Source organism: Diceros bicornis, chromosome 28 (assembly GCF_020826845.1).
Source record: "Diceros bicornis minor isolate mBicDic1 chromosome 28, mDicBic1.mat.cur, whole genome shotgun sequence".
In the NCBI taxonomy this organism is placed as follows: Eukaryota; Metazoa; Chordata; class Mammalia; order Perissodactyla; family Rhinocerotidae; genus Diceros; species Diceros bicornis.
The window spans coordinates 12,587,248-12,605,054 of record NC_080767.1 but is presented as its reverse complement, the minus strand read 5'-3'; positions in this window follow the sequence as shown (position 1 = coordinate 12,605,054).

The following is a 17,807-nucleotide window of genomic DNA, read 5'->3' as shown; positions in this document are numbered from 1 at the left end:
AGAAGGCCAAGGGAGACTGGCCTGGACATTTCCCAAGAGTATGTGCATTTCTACTTCTTTCACCAGAATTCATAGAGAAAGGTATCAAATGACCATTTGATCCAAAAAAATAATTTTTTATGATCCTTCTGGTAAATATTAATGTCTTCAAAAACTCTTTTTTGTTGGGCTTCAGTTGATGGTGTGCTGTGGTGGAGAAGTCAGCTGTGCGATTTCCCCTATTAGCTCTCTTCTGGTTTTTGTAGTTATTGCTTTTCTTGATGTAGTTGGTTCTCACCTTTACCCAAAGCACTGAACAGCCCATCCACAGTCAACCAGGGATCCGTCTTTTCTATCAGGAGAGAGGATATGCACAGAATTAGAGAATCTCTGCCCACATCTTTTCAGGCCATCATTCCCATCCTTGATCATGTTCCTGCTCATCCACCTGGGTACCGAGGTGGCTGTTTAACCTCTGAAAGCTTTTATGGAGGGACTTTAATGTTTTCTTCAGAGCTACTAAAATTAGAAAAACTATGCATAAATTCGATGACAGCACATTATACCCTTGATTGAGATTTCAATGTCACTTATTACTCTTATAGATTGTACCGTTTTGGTGTTTGAACAGATTTAGTAAGGTTATGTAATGTGCATTAGGGACCAACAACGGGAACTCCAAAATAGGAGATGGTGAAATATCGTACTACTCAGTAATAAGTAGTGTACGACCATCTTTCCATTTCCACATAGAGAAATTAAACAATCTCAAAGTAATTCCGTCTACTTCATATACGAAGTATCACAGCCTTAAAACATGTGTATACTATCTTCTCTATACTTTATTTTATATTGTTCTACTTAGTTACAACCGAGAAATCTCAATTTTCTGTTTAGAGTCTAAGTTTCCTTTTTAGAGGTTGTGGTTTTCCTTCAGTAGAAATTGTGTAGCTCCTTCAATGCTTGTCATGTTAGAATATTCTAGAACAACAGGACATATAATATTACCAAAACACCAGCTATATATCCATAATATTTAAGAAGTATAAACATATGTCTAGAATCAAATAGGGCCACTATGTCTGCCTATACATAAGGACCAAGTTTCTCAGAAAATATTCTTTTCCCAAGCAAAAGTGTTTCCCTAGAGAAAACAATATGTACAATAATCTAGGTTCACATTTTTATTAACAACTAGGGTTGGTAATAAATGCTTTGTAATATTTGGGGAAAAGATAGAGAACATGGAAGCTAGAAGATAAGATTTTCTTGTTTTGTAGTTTCGACTGAATGCCTGCCAATTGCTACTAGTTGTCTGGAGTTTATAACCTGTGAAATTAAAATTAAATTAAGTTTGGGAGTTGGGGAGCTTTGCTGTTTAAAAGTTTCAAAAATACACATGAATTATTTATATTTAAATCTATTCTACATTTTAGAAGCTATTGTATTCATAAGAATTGGACTTTTTCATTGTGTCTTTACCAGAGTGACACTAACCACAGCTCTATTAGTTAAGGGAATTGCTTAGCACTTTTAGGTCTTCATTCCTCATGATACTATCTTACTAGCCCAAGGAGAGAGGATCCGCCCACATGTTGTCTTGAGGACACTTTAAACTCTAAATCTTATGTGTTAATTGCAGCATTGTTTATTCAGTAAAAATGATGTAACCCAAATGTTTTCAGATAGGAATTGATTCAATAACTCATGTCAGTGTAGCTATCAAAATGAATGAACTTACTCTCTGTATTTTAAATATCAGAATGAAAAGTTAACAAATTGTTAATACCAGTTACCATTTAGGAGTGAGATTGGACAGTTAGGAATGAGAACTTTTTTTTTCTTTATAAATTTGAGTACTGCACACATATTTTAATAAAATGCATATTGTAAAATGTATGATTGTGTAATTAAAACATATGGTGAAATGATAGAAATATAAAAGCTCAATTGGAGAAACCTCACATCATTTTTATTGTCCTTCCATGGACTTCTCTCCTAAAACTTTTATCATGGACCAAATGATGCATCCATTAGCCTTTTGCACCATTTTAATCTCAAAGAAAAACTAACACACACACCTACAAATACTAGGCATGTGTTTCCATTCATACCTTGCTTTTTCGTAGCTTTTGCATCTTCCGGCATTTAAATAACCTTCTTAATTGCAGAGTAAAATGTCTTTGACTATTTTCCAGCTGCATTTGAAATATACTGAGAAATATTCCTCAAATATGGTTGAGAAACAGAATGAAGGGGGGAAAACAGAGGCTGGGTGGCAAACATTTCCCTACCTATCATGATTGGCATCATTATTCAAAAGTCTGCAAGTCAAAGCTTTACCTGTTGGGAGCAATCCCTATTCCAGTGCCATGAAAAAATATATAGGCACTGAAATCTCTCTAACCTGAAAGATGAATGATCAAGATCCACAAGTTCTTTCCTCTACACATGGGTATTTGGCCCATCAAAAGTGCAGTTAGCTCTGCAGTCTGAGATTTTTCTAGGTAGCCTGCGCTTAGAAATTCTAAAACCAATATGATCAGTTTTGCCTACAGGTCATTGACCATGTTATAGTAGCCTTGGTCTCTCATAAGACTTTGCCCATCTAAATGTAGATCTTTTAGTAGTTTGATAAGCCTTCTATAGTCCTCAAAATTTATTATTAATCCCACTAATAGCAGCTGCAGCTGTACCTACAGTTGTAGGTAGAAATACTGTTGTTCTCAGTGACTTCCTTCTCCCTAGTTCCTGATGGGCTTTCTAAGGGTCTGAAGACATGGGGAAACTTCTCAAGTAAGAAGGAGTCATTGAGAGGGAGAAAAGAGAAGAGTGCCAGATAGGGAGATGGATTAGGCTACTTGGCTCTGGCCTGTTTAACCTTGCCAAGTTACTAGAAAGAAGTAAAATCTACTTCAGTACCCTTTATTAACATTCTCCCATTCTGCTCTGTTCTCTCACAATGTATCCCAATTAACATGTTTTACTTATAAATTCAGAACATCTCTACTTTTCTTTGAAACTGGAAATCCAAATTTTATTTTATTTTTTATTTATTAATATTCATTAAGTTCCAAAATAATGTGCCACAGATTGCTTTAGATGATGGGGAAAAAGAGAGGAGCTGAACTTCTGCTCACAAATAACTTAATTTCCAGGATTCCAGTTTCTTTGAATCATGATTTCTAAGTCATGATATTAACAGCATTTCTTGGTTGTATTTCCACTGATTTGTTTGGATACCTGATTTTACTTTCTATCTAACTGTGTGACAAATAACTCTTCAGTTAACAAGAATTGAAATGTTTATGATCTTCTGTAATTTAGTTTCTGGGTGAAGAGTTTTAAAACTATTATTTCTAGATGTGATAGAAGAAACTTGGTATTAGATTTTTATAAGATTTGTGAAGATTTAAAAGCTTTTCAAAATAATGCTTCTTCAAATATTGGTTTTATCATAAATTAAAATCTTTCCTAAAATAACATTGAGTTAGTAGAGACTGACAAAATTAGAAGAATGTCAAATAAGAACATGTACTATTCTATAGTAATTTTAAATCACTGGCACTAAAAAGAGTTCTTTCAAAATACCAGTGTGGCCCTGATTTGACGCCTGAATAATTTGCCTTTGAATTGTAAGGTCGAGTTTTAACAGGAATGAGTGATGAGGACTTAACAGGAGAGATTATCAATCTTTATTTTATATAATGGATTTTACCTTATAGTTTTAAAAACAACTCTGGATTATTTATGTTCTCTGAAGAGATGGATGCAGTTTGAAATAAATGGGTTGTCCAGTATCTGACCTATTTGTGAGCACCAGGAGAGATGTATATTTTTTTCCCTTAAAGATGAGCTGATTTTAAAGGGCTGTATTTTTAAATTTGGCGTTGGCTGGAGTTGGTTGGCAAATGCAAGAAACTAATCTTAGGTAAAAAATTTCATATGTACAATTGCTTAAATAATAACAGAATGGAAATTTATTGTGTACAAAGTACTTTCTTACACACTGTATCTTATCCTCCCTATAACCTTGTGAGATGTGTCATTACTACCATGCAAATTAAGCGATAAGAGAAATGAGTCTCACAAAGGTTAAATGATTTGCCAAAGCACAGATAGATTGGTCTCAAATATATGATTCAAACTCAGTATTCTGACTCTGAATTCCATCTCTTTTTCTGTGAATCTGTATATGTTAGTTTTACACAATAAATCACGTTTTAGTTGCTCCTGTTCACTTAGCACCAATAAAGACACTTTGTGGAAATACACAATATGGTGTTATTAAAGAATTTTATATGTCAGTCAGAATATAAGATCATTTGGGAAAATTAATAAGATATTTTAATTTTGTAATTTAATAATATTTTTTAAACTACATTTGAGAATTAATTAAAGATTTACCTTTTTTCTAAACTGTACATAGTGGAAAATACCAAAGGAACATAATACTCACTGTTAGGAAGCTAAAAATGTAGTCAAAGGTTTTAAACCTAAATACATGAAAGACTGAAGTAAACACTATTTAACAAAATGGTTTAAAGTTTTCAGAGAAGGAAGAAAAATATAGACTGCAGAAATCAGAAATCTTTGTTCTTTATTTTTGCCTCCCCGCCATTCTATTTGACCAAGTTTTAGGAGATCTTAAGACAGAACCAAAGGGACAGGTAGATGTCCCTCTTAAGAGTCTGGGGTTTGTGTTTGTTCCTTCCTTTAGACTGACCCATATTACCGCTGTCCAGCTTGTGTTTTGTTACCTTCACCAGGTCATGGATTTTATACCATCTTCTTAGGTTTGATTTCCCATTTCCAAATTCCACTTCCGGGTCAACATAACGTCGACACTCTTCTGGACACTGGAGATAGGTACATAGATCCAGATGACATTTAAGCCCATATTCCTGTGCACTCCTTAGTAAATGTTGAAGGTAATAAGAGTATTGGAAGGATTTTACCAGAACAAAGGGTAAAGGTAGGCTTATTTATTTCATCATACCTGATAGGTTTCCTTTGTGCCACCTCCTCCTGATGCCCATTCCTCCCTACACCCATTTAACTTCCACCCTCTTTGATAAAAAATGTGGATAATTATGATGAAGCATTAGGAGGGAGATATAATTGGATGTCAAATGTGTCTAGACTATAAGAATAAGTTTTATGAGACAAAACACTACTAAGTGAATGACTAAAAAACAAACAGCAAAGGAAATGACAGGGAATGAAAACTGTACACTAAAAAATTAAATACAAAAATAACAGTAGTAGAATAATTAAAGAATAAAAATGATATAAGATGTATAGAAAACAAATACCAAAATTGCAGAAGAAAATTTAAGGATGTATATAGCAGTTTGGGAAGAGAATGGAGCATAGACACTTTCACCCCTCAGATTCCTTTCTGAGCTAGATTTTGTTCATTATTAGAATAATATAGTCAGAGTTATATATACATATATATAAATACACACACACATATATATGTATATATATAAAATAAGTTTGTTTGTATATTTTTGGTAGGCTAAATTCCAGTCTTGTTCCATGTCTAGGTCTAAATGGGCAAAAATATTAAACTGTTCCCTTCCTCTCCAACCATTACAAAATTCTCCCCAGTATAATTTTCTCTCATTTCTTCCAAATGCTTTCTATGTAAAAAAAAATTTTTAAGTAAAGAAATGAAATTTTACAGAGAGGCAAAATTAAATCATATTAATTGTCCCTTTTGTAATAAAGAAGACAAATCACTTAAGTCCCAAAACACAAGCTATTGTTTTTCCAATGAAGATAGATTTTTAAAAAATTGAATATATTAAAATTTATCACTTATTTATTTTTACAAATTCTTGAATGTTAATGACATCTCTAATAATCTGCTTGTAAAACTCATAAATATTTAAATTTTGAACAGTTCTTAGATTAAAGATGAAGAAAACTTCTTTAGTACAGAAATATCTGAAGTGTATTGCATTTGTTTACTAATAAGAAATTCAGTCATTTTCCAGAGTTTCAATACTCGTTAATAAGGATGAATGAGATTATTTTAAAATGAGAAAATAAAACTATTAACCAAATATGTCTGCATATCAAAATGAGTTTGCTGACATCCAACAGTAAGGTAATGAGCATCTCTTCTCTGCTTTAGAGGTAAAGCGGTACCATGTTTAATCTCCTTATTCATACGTATGTTTGTAGCCATGCACTTGTAGCTCCCTGTATTTGGCAGATGGGGCAAATATATCTCAATTTATTGTTTTTTTTCTGCTTCCCGACTTCGAACCCATTTCTTTTCTTAGGCAAGTCGAAGGAAAAGTTTCTCAAACTAACATGTTTGCAGCATCCCCTCAAGTCATTCTGTTGTTGCAATACTTATAATTTGGGGGTATAATTTAGTAACTGAGATAATTTGTACTTCCTGTGACCAAGTAGTCTATGATTCTGGATCTAGACCTATCTACTTGCCCATCCCTTGTCTTCTCTGGATCCCGGTCTCACGTCTGACCAGAGAATGTTTGCAGAGCTCTAATAATGTCCACAACGTGATTTGATAAAGACTCCTAAAATTGCATTCTTGCTTTACCATTTTTTTTATTGTGGTAAGAACACTGAATATAAGATCTATGCTCTTAATATATTTTTAAGTATACAATACAGTTTTGTTAACTATAGGAACAGTGTTGTACAGCAGATCTGTTGAACTTATTCATCTTGTATAACTGAAATTTTAAACCTGTTGAATAGTGACTTCACATATGTTCCTTCCCCCAGCCCCTGGAAACTTCTACTCTCTACCTCTATGAGTTTGACTATTTCAGCTACCTGATATAAGTGGAATCGTGCAGTGTTTGTCCTTATGTGACTGGCTTGTTTCATTTGACAACGTCCTCAAGGGTGACCCATGTTGTCACATACAGCATGATTTCCTTCTTTTCTTAAAGCTGAATAATAATCCATTATAAGTATATGTATATACATTTTCTTTGTCAACTCATCTGTCAAAGGATGTTTAGGTTGATTCCACATCTTGGCTATTGTGAGTAATGCTGCAGTGAACATGGAAGTGCAGGTATCACTTCAAGACTGTGATTTCAATTTTTTGGACAAATACCCATAAATGGGATTGCTGGATCATGTATTGATTGTAGATCAATAGCAAAAAATAGTGATAATAACTCAATTAAAAATGGGCAAAGGATTTGAATAGACATTTCTCCAAAGAAGACATCCTAATGGCCAACAGGCATATGAAAATATATTCACCAACACTCATCATCATGGAAATGGAAGTCGAAACCACAGTGAGATGTCACCTCACACCTGTTAGGATGGCTATCATCAGAAACACTAGAGATAAGTGTTGACGAGGATGTGGAGAAAAGGGAACACTTGTACACTCTTGGTGGGAATGTAAATTTGTACAGCCACTATGGAAAACAATATGGAGGTTCCTCAAAAAATTAAAAATACAACTACCATATGATTCAGCAATCCCTCTTCTGGGTATATATCCAAAAGAAGTGAAAACAGTATCTCAGTTATCTGAACCCCTGTGTTCATTGCAGCCTTATTCATAATGGCCAAGATATAGAAACAACCAAGTATCTGTCAGTGGGTGACTGGATAAAGAAGATGTGGAATATATATACAATTGAATATTATTCAGCCACGAGAAAGAAGGAAATCCTGCCATTTGTGACAACATTAGTGGAACTTGAGGGCATTTGCTAAGTGAAATAAGTCCAACAGAGAAAGACTAATAGTGTGTGATATCGGTTATATGTGGAATCTAAAAAAGCCAAACTCATAGAAACAGAGTAGAGTGATGGTTACTGGTGGCCGGGGTATGGGAGAAATGGGGAGATATTGGTCAAAAGGTACAAACTTCCAGTCATAAGATGAATAAATACAAAGGATCTAATGTACAGCGTAGTGATTCTAGATAATACTGTATTATACTCTTGAAAGTTATTAAGAGAGTACTTAAATGTTCTCACTACAAAAATCAAATTTTAATTATGTGACAGGATGGAGGTTAGCTAATGATATAGTGGTAATTATTTTGCAAAATATAAGTGTATGAAATCAACATGTTTGACACCTTAAACTTACACAATGTTATTTGTCTATTATATCTCAGGTGAAAAAATGTGTAAAATCCTAAAACCAGAAAATTGGTTTAAGCTTTAAAAATTATGGAAATATTTAACTTAGAATATGATTTTGTAGCTTGATTTCATAAAAAATGCATAAATCATTCAGTGTAAGTTCTAGTGTATGAAATAATAATGAGAAAAAGATGTAAAATTACAATATCATTCAGAAATTTCTTGTGTTTAAGCAGAAGTAAGTTCAATTTTCTCTTGATATAAATTACATAAAATTTGTAAAACTAATAAAATTGGTCCCTAAGAAGCAATAAGCCAGTTGAAGGTCTGAATCTACAGTGACATCCTCTTTTCTTTGTATTTGTCACTTAAGAGCAAGTGCAGAGGAATGCTGAAGGCCAGACATTCAGTGTCCTAATGACTTTTTGGGTGTAAAACTAGATCTAAGGCTGTTTACTTATCTCTGTAAGAGAAATGACATAAGTAATTGTAGGTAGTATTTAATGAGATAACATATGAAAGGAGTTTCATACAAGCAATAAATAATGATATTATCACTGTCATTATTATTGAAATATCTTTCCATGTTGATGCCACCCCTGTAGCCCTAAGGTAAAACATTTGCCAGAGGTGATGTGAAATATTAATATGATCTGACCTTTTTATTTCTGCCCCTGCTGTCACCTCTCCCTGCAGTGCTTGTTTTAATGCCCCCTGAACAAGATACACTGCTTTTCTCCTATAAACCTCAGTGCAAGGTAACCTGTGTAGCCTCTTCAACTCTGAAACCAGAGCAATTTACTGCTCTATCTTTGCTCCTATAACAATTTAAATACCACCTCTACTAGCCCTTATTGTATCGTGTTATTGCTACTGGTTTATGTGTGTCTCTCCATTATGCTGGGGGCTTGTCAGAGCAAGAACTATCTTGCTTCTTTTAGCATATAGACATGAGCGCCAGTAAAAACGCTGAAAAAATTGTTTACAAGTATAATACCTCATCCCTCATATCCATAAACATTTGAAGTGCCTCTGTGCCAGGCATCATTTTAGATGCTGAGGATATAGTAATTCACAAGGGCGTTGTTCTCAAGAAGCTTTACCTTCTAACAATGGAGGCAGGTAATAAGCATGCCAACACATAAATACATTAGAAGTAAAGATATTTTCAAGTCAGATAAAACAAAAATAAAAAAAGATAATTCATGACTCCTTTAGAAAGGTTGTTCAAGGAAAATTTCCCTGAGGAGGTGATATTTGAACTGAGTCTTGGATAATAAGAAAAAGTCAACTAACCATTTAAAATATTTGAGGTAACAGTGTCTGATGCCGAGACAACAGCCAATAAAAAAGATTGGAAGTTGGAATTACTTCTTAGGCTTGAAAGAACTAATTTTTGAAGGGCTATTAGAATTATCTGTTATTCGAAATTAATTAAATTTAATTACTTCTCTAAATGAAGTCTTCAAAAATGCACATCTTTAATAGGGGAGCTCAATGAGTAAGGAAGTTTTCCTAAGCATACTTTTATATCCCTCCTCATTCTCAAAAGGATTGTTAAATAATAATTAACATAAAAGATTTGGTGTCCATCTTGTAAATTATGGTCAGTAGGTCCAAGAAGAGTAAGAAGAAACAGTGATAGGACATTTGGAGCAGCTGTTTGTTTAAAAATTGGAAACAGTAATAAGAAGCTCTCAATTTGTTGTAATCTGTCTAAAGTGACACAATAAAGCTGTGAAGAAGATAATGAAGAAATAGGCATTTTTTTAAATTTATTTTTTTATTGAGGTAACAGTTTATAACTATATATAAATTTCAGATGTCCATCATTATATTTCAACTTCTATATAGACTACATCATATTCACCATCAAAAGTCTAGTTGTCATCAATCATCATACACTTGTGCTCCTTTACTCCTTTTGCCCTCCCTCCTACCCCCTTCCCCTCTGGTAACTACCAGTATACTCTCTATATCTATGTATTTGTTGTTGTTTTAATCTTTCACATATGAATAAAATCATGATATGTGTCTGAGTTATTGTGCTGAGCATAATGCCCTCAAGTTCCATCCATATTGTTGCAAATAGCAAGATTTCATCTTTTTTATGGCTGAGTAGTATTCCACTGTGTATACGTACTACATCTTCTTGATCTATTCATCAGTTGAGGGGCACTTGGGTGGCCTCCACGTCTTGGCTATTGTGAGTAATGCTGCAGTGAACATAGGGGTGCATAGATCTCTTTGAATTGTTTTTTTCAAGTTCTTTGGATCAATACCCAGTAGTAGAATAGCTGGATCATATAGTATTTCTACTCCTAATTTTTTGAGAAATCTCTACACTGTTTTACACAGTGGCTACAAAGTTGACATTCTCACCAGCAGTGTACGTTGTTCCATTTTCTCCACATCCTCTCCAACACTTGTTATTTCTTGGCCTTTTAAAAGCAGCCATTCTGACAGGCATGAGGTGATATCTCATTATAGTTTTCATTAGCATTTCCCTAGTTATTAGTAATGGTGAACATATTTTCATGTGTCTGTTGGCCATTTGTATATCTTCTTTGGAAAAATATCTGTTCATATCCTTTGTCCATTTTTTGATTGGGTTGTTTTTTTGTTGTTCTTTATATATTTTGGATATTAACCCCTTAACGGATATATGATTTGCAAATGTCTTCTCCAAATTGGTAGGATGTCTTTTCATTTTGTTGATGGTTTCTTTTGCTTGCAGAAGCTTTTTAGTTTGACGTAGGCCCATTTGTTTAGTTTTTCTTTTGTTTCCCTTGCCTGAGGAGACATATTCAAAAAGATACTGCTAAGACTGATGTCAAAGAGCGTACTGCCTATGTTTTCTTCTAAGAGTTTTATGATTTCAGGTCTTACATTCAAGTCTTTAGTCCATTTTCATTTAATTTCATTTAATTTTGAGTGGTCTAGTTTCATTCTTTTGCATGTGGCTGTCCAGCTTTCTCAACACCATTTACTGAAGAGACTTTTCTTTCTCTACTGTGTGTTCTTGTCTCCATTGTCAAAAATTGGCTGTCCATAGATGTGTGGGTTTATTTCCAGGCTTTTAATTCTGTTCCATTCCTCTGTGTATCTGTTTTTCTGCTAGTACCATGCTGTTTTGACTACTATAGCTTTGTATTTGAAATCAGGGAGTGTGATACCTCCAGCTTTGTTCTTTTTTCTTAGGACTCCTTTGGCTATTTGGGGTCTTTTGTTTTGTTCCCTGTAAATTTTAGGATTCTTTGTCCTATTTCCGTGAAAAATGTCATTGGGACTTTCATAGGGATTGCATTGAATCTGTAGATTTTTTTAGGTAATTTGGACATTTTAAATATGGTAATTCTAATCCATGAGCTCAGAGTATTTTTCCACTTCTTTGTGTCTTCTTCTGTTACTTTCAACAATGTTTTATAGTTTTCAGTGTACACGTTTTTCACCTCCTTGGTTAAATTTACTTCTAGGTATTTTATTCTTTTTCTTATGGTTAGCCATTGGATTATAGTCTTGATTTTTCTTTCTGCTTTTTTGTTGGTAGTGTATAGAAATGGAATTGATGTTTGTATGTTGATTTTGTACCCTGCAACTTTACTGTATTTGTTTATTATTTGTAATAGTTTTATGGTGGATTCTCTAGGGTTTTCTATGTATAAAATCATGTCATCTGTATATAGTGACAGTTTTAGTTCTTCCTTTCCAACTTGGATCCCTTTTATTTCTTTTTCTTGCCTAATTACGCTAGCTAGGCATTCCAGTACTATGTTGAATGAGAGTGGTGAAAGTGGGCATCCTTTTCTTATTCCTGTTCTAGAGGGATAGCTTTAGTTTTTTACCACTGAGTGTGATATTACCTGTGTGTTTGTTATGTATGACTTTTATTATGTTGAGGTACTTTCCTTCTATACCCATTTTATTCAGAGTGTTTATCATAAATTGATATTGAATCTTTTTGAATGCTTTCTCTGCATCTATTGATATGATTGTGTTATTTTTATTCTTCATTTTGTTAATATGTTACATCATGTTGATTAATTTGCAGATGTTCAACCATCCTTGCATCCCTGGAATAAATCCCACTTGATTGTGGTGTATGATCCTTTTAATATATTGTATTCAATTAGTTAGTATCTTGTTGATGATTTTTGTATCTATGTTCATCAGCAATCCTGGCCTGTAACTTTCTTTTTTTTGTTTTGTCGCTGTCTGGTTTTATTGTCAGGGCAATGTTGGCCTCGTAAAATGAGTTAGGGAACACCCTCTCCTCTTTAATTTTTTGGAAGAATTTGAGCAGGATAGTTATTAAATCTTTGAATGTTTGGTAGTATTCACTGGGGAGGCTGTCTGGTCCTGGGCTATTGTTTTTTGGGAGGTTTTGATTACTGTTTTGATCTCCTAACTAGTGATCAGTCTATTCAGATGCCCTGTTTCTTCTTGATTAAGTTTTGAAAGGTTGTATAATTCTAAGAATGTATCCATTTATTCTAGGTTAACCAATTTATATACATATCCAATTTATATATAAATTGGATAAAAGCTATATGCTTTTTATATATAAAAATATATATGCTTTTATATATTTGCTTTATATATATGCTTTTATAAAAAGCATATAGCTTGTCATAGTATTCTCTCATAATCCTTTGTATTTCTGGGGTATCCATTGTAATTTATCCTCTTTCATTTCTGATTGTATTTATTTGAGCCTTCTTTCTTTTTTTCTTAGTGAGTCTAGCTAAAGGTTTGTCAACTTTATCTTTTCAAATAACCAGCTCTTTTTTTGGTGATCATGTCTATTGTTTTTTTTGGTGTCTGTTTTGCTTATTTCCATTCTGATTTTTACCTTTTCCTTCCTTCTACTGATTTTGGTTTTCATTCTTTCTTCTTTTTCTAATTCCTTTATGTGTAATTTTAGATTGTTTATTTGATATTTTTCTTGTTTTTTGAGGTAAGCCTGTGTTGCTATAATCTTACCTGTTAGTATCGTTTTAGTGTATCCTGTAGATTTTGGTAGGTTGTTTTCATTTTCACGCGTATCCAGGTAATTTTTGATTTATCTTTTGATTTGTTCACTGACCCAGTAGTTGTTTAATAGTATTTTTTTTAATCTCTATGTATTTGTGACTTTTCTACTTTTATTCTTGTAATTAATTTCTAGTTTCATACCATTGTGGTTTGGAAAAGATGCTTGATAGGATTTCAGTCTTCTTAAATTTATTGAGACTTGTTTTGTGGCCTCACTTGTGATCTATCCCGGAGAATGCTCCATGAAAATTATAGTTTTTTGGTCATTTTTGTTATTTTAATATAACAAAAGCTTTTAAAAAATAAAACAGTTTAAATCAAAACCTTCTGCATGCCTCTTTTGTAGCTAAATATTTTAAAGGTTCTATTGATGGTATTAATTTAAGTGACATTTTGCTGTTATGTTTATAATTTTGTGTTTGTATGACAGTTCTGTGTTTAAAAGTGTGTGTGTGTGTTAATGCAGAAAGTAAAAATAGTTTTCTTTGTAAAAAGGCTCATCTATTTTTTAACCATGCCATCAACTTTTAGATTAATATTAAGTTCTTGAGACTAGAGCCATTTTGAAAAAAACAGAAACTGAGAATTGCTTAATGGCTTATGAGGAAAACTTTAACTTTCAGAGAGATGTTACTAGGGAGGGATAAAAGCAATGTGAAATGTTGAAACACAAAATGTGAGTTTACATAATTGAAATATTGTCAGAATGCATTGGCGAACTCATGCTTTTATACATCATAGAATTGTGAGAAATATAGTTATTTTTCTCTGAGTATATTTATCTTCTATTGTATGATGATGAGAGCACAAAATCTGGAATCAGCTGCCTGTGTCTGAATCTCAATTCTATTACATGTCCAATTTGTTACTTGGACGATTACTTAAATGTTTTGTGTCTCAATCACATCATCTATTAAATGAGGATAGTTAATAAAACCTAGTTTATTGAATATTGTATTAAATTTTTATTAAATACTTGGGAATCCTTAGAACAGTGTGTGGCATGCAATATGTTATTATTACTGTTATTTTTTAAATTATTTCCTTTATAAAACAAATCTTAAATATCTATAACATAGTAATTGTATAGTTTAAGGTAAGTTTAAATTTATTCTCTTTAAGTTCTCCATTAGTGTATTCATATTCTAAATTTGGAACAGATGAAGCAAAGATGTATATACCTCAAGAGAATATTTTTGAACATATCCTGTGTTAAATGAGTAGTGTTCCTGAAAGGGAGAATCCAATGCATAGGGTGGAGAAGTTATCAGAATTATCTTCAAGAAATTGTTTTATGAAGTAAGCGAGTTAGAAAAACATGAACATGTGTATATCTCTATCCCACTTTCAGTTGCCATAAAATTTGAAGAACCACATCCCAGTAATTATTTAGCTCCACACTGAAAAAAGTCGAGGTAAGGGTTCCAGTTGGGTTTCTACCACAAAGAGTGACATTATGATGCAATGAATAGTAAATGAGCCATAGTGATCTAATGCACTGTGCAATGAATATAGACAACAATATTGTACTATAATATACTTACAATTATAGTATTGTTCTATAATTATTTATAAATTAATATGTATGTAATAAATATCACCACAACAGCAATCATAGTACAATATATAAATGTATCAGTTTAGTACTTTGTACGCCTTAAATTTACACAATATTATAATGTCAAATATATGCAATAGAAAAACAAAACAAAAATAGAAAAAAGAATGACATTATAAGAAATATTTGCTTTATATTAAAGGATTTCTTTGAACTAGAGAGAACTTATCGCTAGGTATTTTGAACACCTATTGTTGATTCAGTTTATTTTTAGTTTATATCACTGTTGAAAGTTAAATCTCTGTATTTACATAGTGTGTCATTCACATCCTATTAACCTCATTGTTGTGGGACAGATTCCTGCCCCTGAGTTACTGGAATGGCTTAACATGTGACACCCAACACTAAGCAGATGAGATTGGCAGCAGTTTATTAGAACTAATAAACAAAGGAATTTGCAAGATAGAAGACCAATATACAAAAATCACTTGTATTTCTATAAACTTGCAGTGAACAATCTGAAAATGAAGTTAAGAAAACAATTCCATTTACAACAGCACCAAAAGAAATAAATAAAATATGTTTGGATAAATTTAACAAAAGGAGTGCAAATCTAATGCTCTGAAAACTACTAAATATTGTTGAAAGAAATTTAAGAAAATGTAAATAAATAGAAAAACATACCATGTTCTACATGGAAAGAGTAATATTGTCATGATGGTAATACTTCCCCAAATTGATCTATAGATTTATTGCATTTATTATCAGAAAGTCAGCTGACATCTCTGTAGAAATTAACAGATTGATTCTTGAATCCAGAAAGATTTACAAGAGACCTGAAATAGCCAAAACAATCTTGGAAAAAGAGAACAAAGTTGAAGGACTCACACTTACTGATTTCAAAACATACTACAAAGAAACAGTAATCAAGACAGTGTAGTACTAGTGTATGAATAGACATATAGCTCAATTAAATAGAAATGAGAGTACAGATAAATCGTGTGTTTATGGCCAACTAACATTTGACAGGGTGCCAAGACAAATTCTGGTTGAAGGTAGTCTTTTCAACAAATGGTACAGAGATAACTGGAATGCCAGATACAAAAGAATGAAATTTGGCACTGACCTCATACCATATACAAAAATTAACTCAGACTGGGTCAAAGACCAAACTGTAAGACCAAAACTATAAAATTTTTGGAAGAAAACATAAGGACAAATCTTGCTGGCCTCAGATTTTGTATGGAATCTTATCTCTGGCAACAAAAGGAAAAAAATTATAAACTTTTCATCAAAATTTAGAAGTTTGTGCTTTAAAGGACACTATCAAGAAAGAGAAAAGACAACCCACAGAATGGGCAAAAATATTTGTAAATTATATCTGGTAATAAATTATATCTGGTGGCAAATTATATCTAATAATGAATATCTGGTATGAATATTAAAAAATACACTTACATGGGGCCAGCCTAGTGGTGTAGTGGTTAAGTTCACGCTCTGGTTTGGTGACCCAGGATTTGCAGGTTTGGATCCCCGGCACAGACCTACACACCGCTCATCAAGCCATGCTGTGGCAGTGTCCCATATACAAAATAGAGGAAGATGGGCACAGATGGTAGCTCTTTTTGCTGAGGAAGATTGGCAACAGATGTTAGCTCAGGGCCAATCTTCCTCACCAAATAAAAAAAAATGCACTTAAAATTCAATAATAAAAAGAAATCCAATTAAAAGTAGGTGAAAGATTTGAATAGGCATTTCTCTGAAGAAGATGTATGAATGGCTAATAAACATATGAATAGATGTTCAGCATCGTTGGTCATTAGGGAGTGAGAAAACACTTTACACCCACTAGAATGTCTGTTATTAAAAATCATACAGTAACAGTTGTTGATGAGAGTGTCAAGAAATGGAAATAATCATAATTCTGGTGAGAATTTAAAATAGTGTAGCTACTTTGGAAAAGATTCTAGAAGTCCTTCAATTGGATAAACATTGAGTTGCCATATGACTCTGCAGTTTCACTATTTTCCTAAGTATATATCCAAGAAAAATTAAGAGATATGTCCACACATAAACTTGTGCATGAATTCTTATAGCAGCATTGTTCATAATATCCACAAGGTGGAAACAACTTAAATGTCCATCCACTGATGAATGGATAACCATTCTATGGCATAGCCATAGAACAGAATATTATCCTGCCACAAAAAGAATGAGGTACTGATACAACCTGCAACATGAATGAACATTGAAAACATTTTACTAAGTGAAAGAAGTCATTCATAAAAGAGCACCATATTATGATTCCATTTGTTTGAAATAGTGAGAATAGGCAAATCTATGGAGACATAGATATATTAGTGGTTGCTTGGGTCTGGAGAGGTGAATGGGTAGGCAGGGGTTGATAGCTAAAGGATTTGAGGCTCCTTTTTGAGTAGATGAAAATGTTCTAAAATTTACTATGATAATGATTGAACATATCTGAAAGCAAACTAAAAAACACTGAATTATACGCTTTAAATGGAAGAATTGTAAGGTACATGAATTATATCTCAAAAAAGAAGTGTAAAAATAAAGACATACAAGATAAGATCTAAATTTGAGCTTCTAGAGATAAAAACTACAACTTCTGAGATTAAAAGTACACTGGATGTGATTAATGGCATAAAACACTAGAAAAAAGTATAGGGTGAACTTAAAGACATAGCAATATGTACTAGCAAAAATGAAACATGGAGTGAAAAAAGACTTTAATAAAAGTACAGAGATACACTAAGCATTAATGCAACTTAATGTAGCCAAAAATATGTGTAATTGGAATCCCCAGACGAAGGTTGGGTACAGAAAATATGTGAAGAAATCATGGCCAAAATTTTTTTCACATTAAAAACCCTCAGATCCAAGATGCACAACAAATCCCATGTACAAGAAACAAAGAGGAAACTACAAAAAGGCACATCATAAACAGCTTGTTTAAAACCAGTGATAAACAGAAAATCTTAAAGGTAGGCAGAGGAAAAGAAGATATGTTAGCTACAGAAGAACAAAATTGAGTGACAGCAGATTTCTCATCATAAGTAATGCAGGTGAGAAGGCAATGGAGCAACATCTCTAAAGTACAGAAAGAAAAA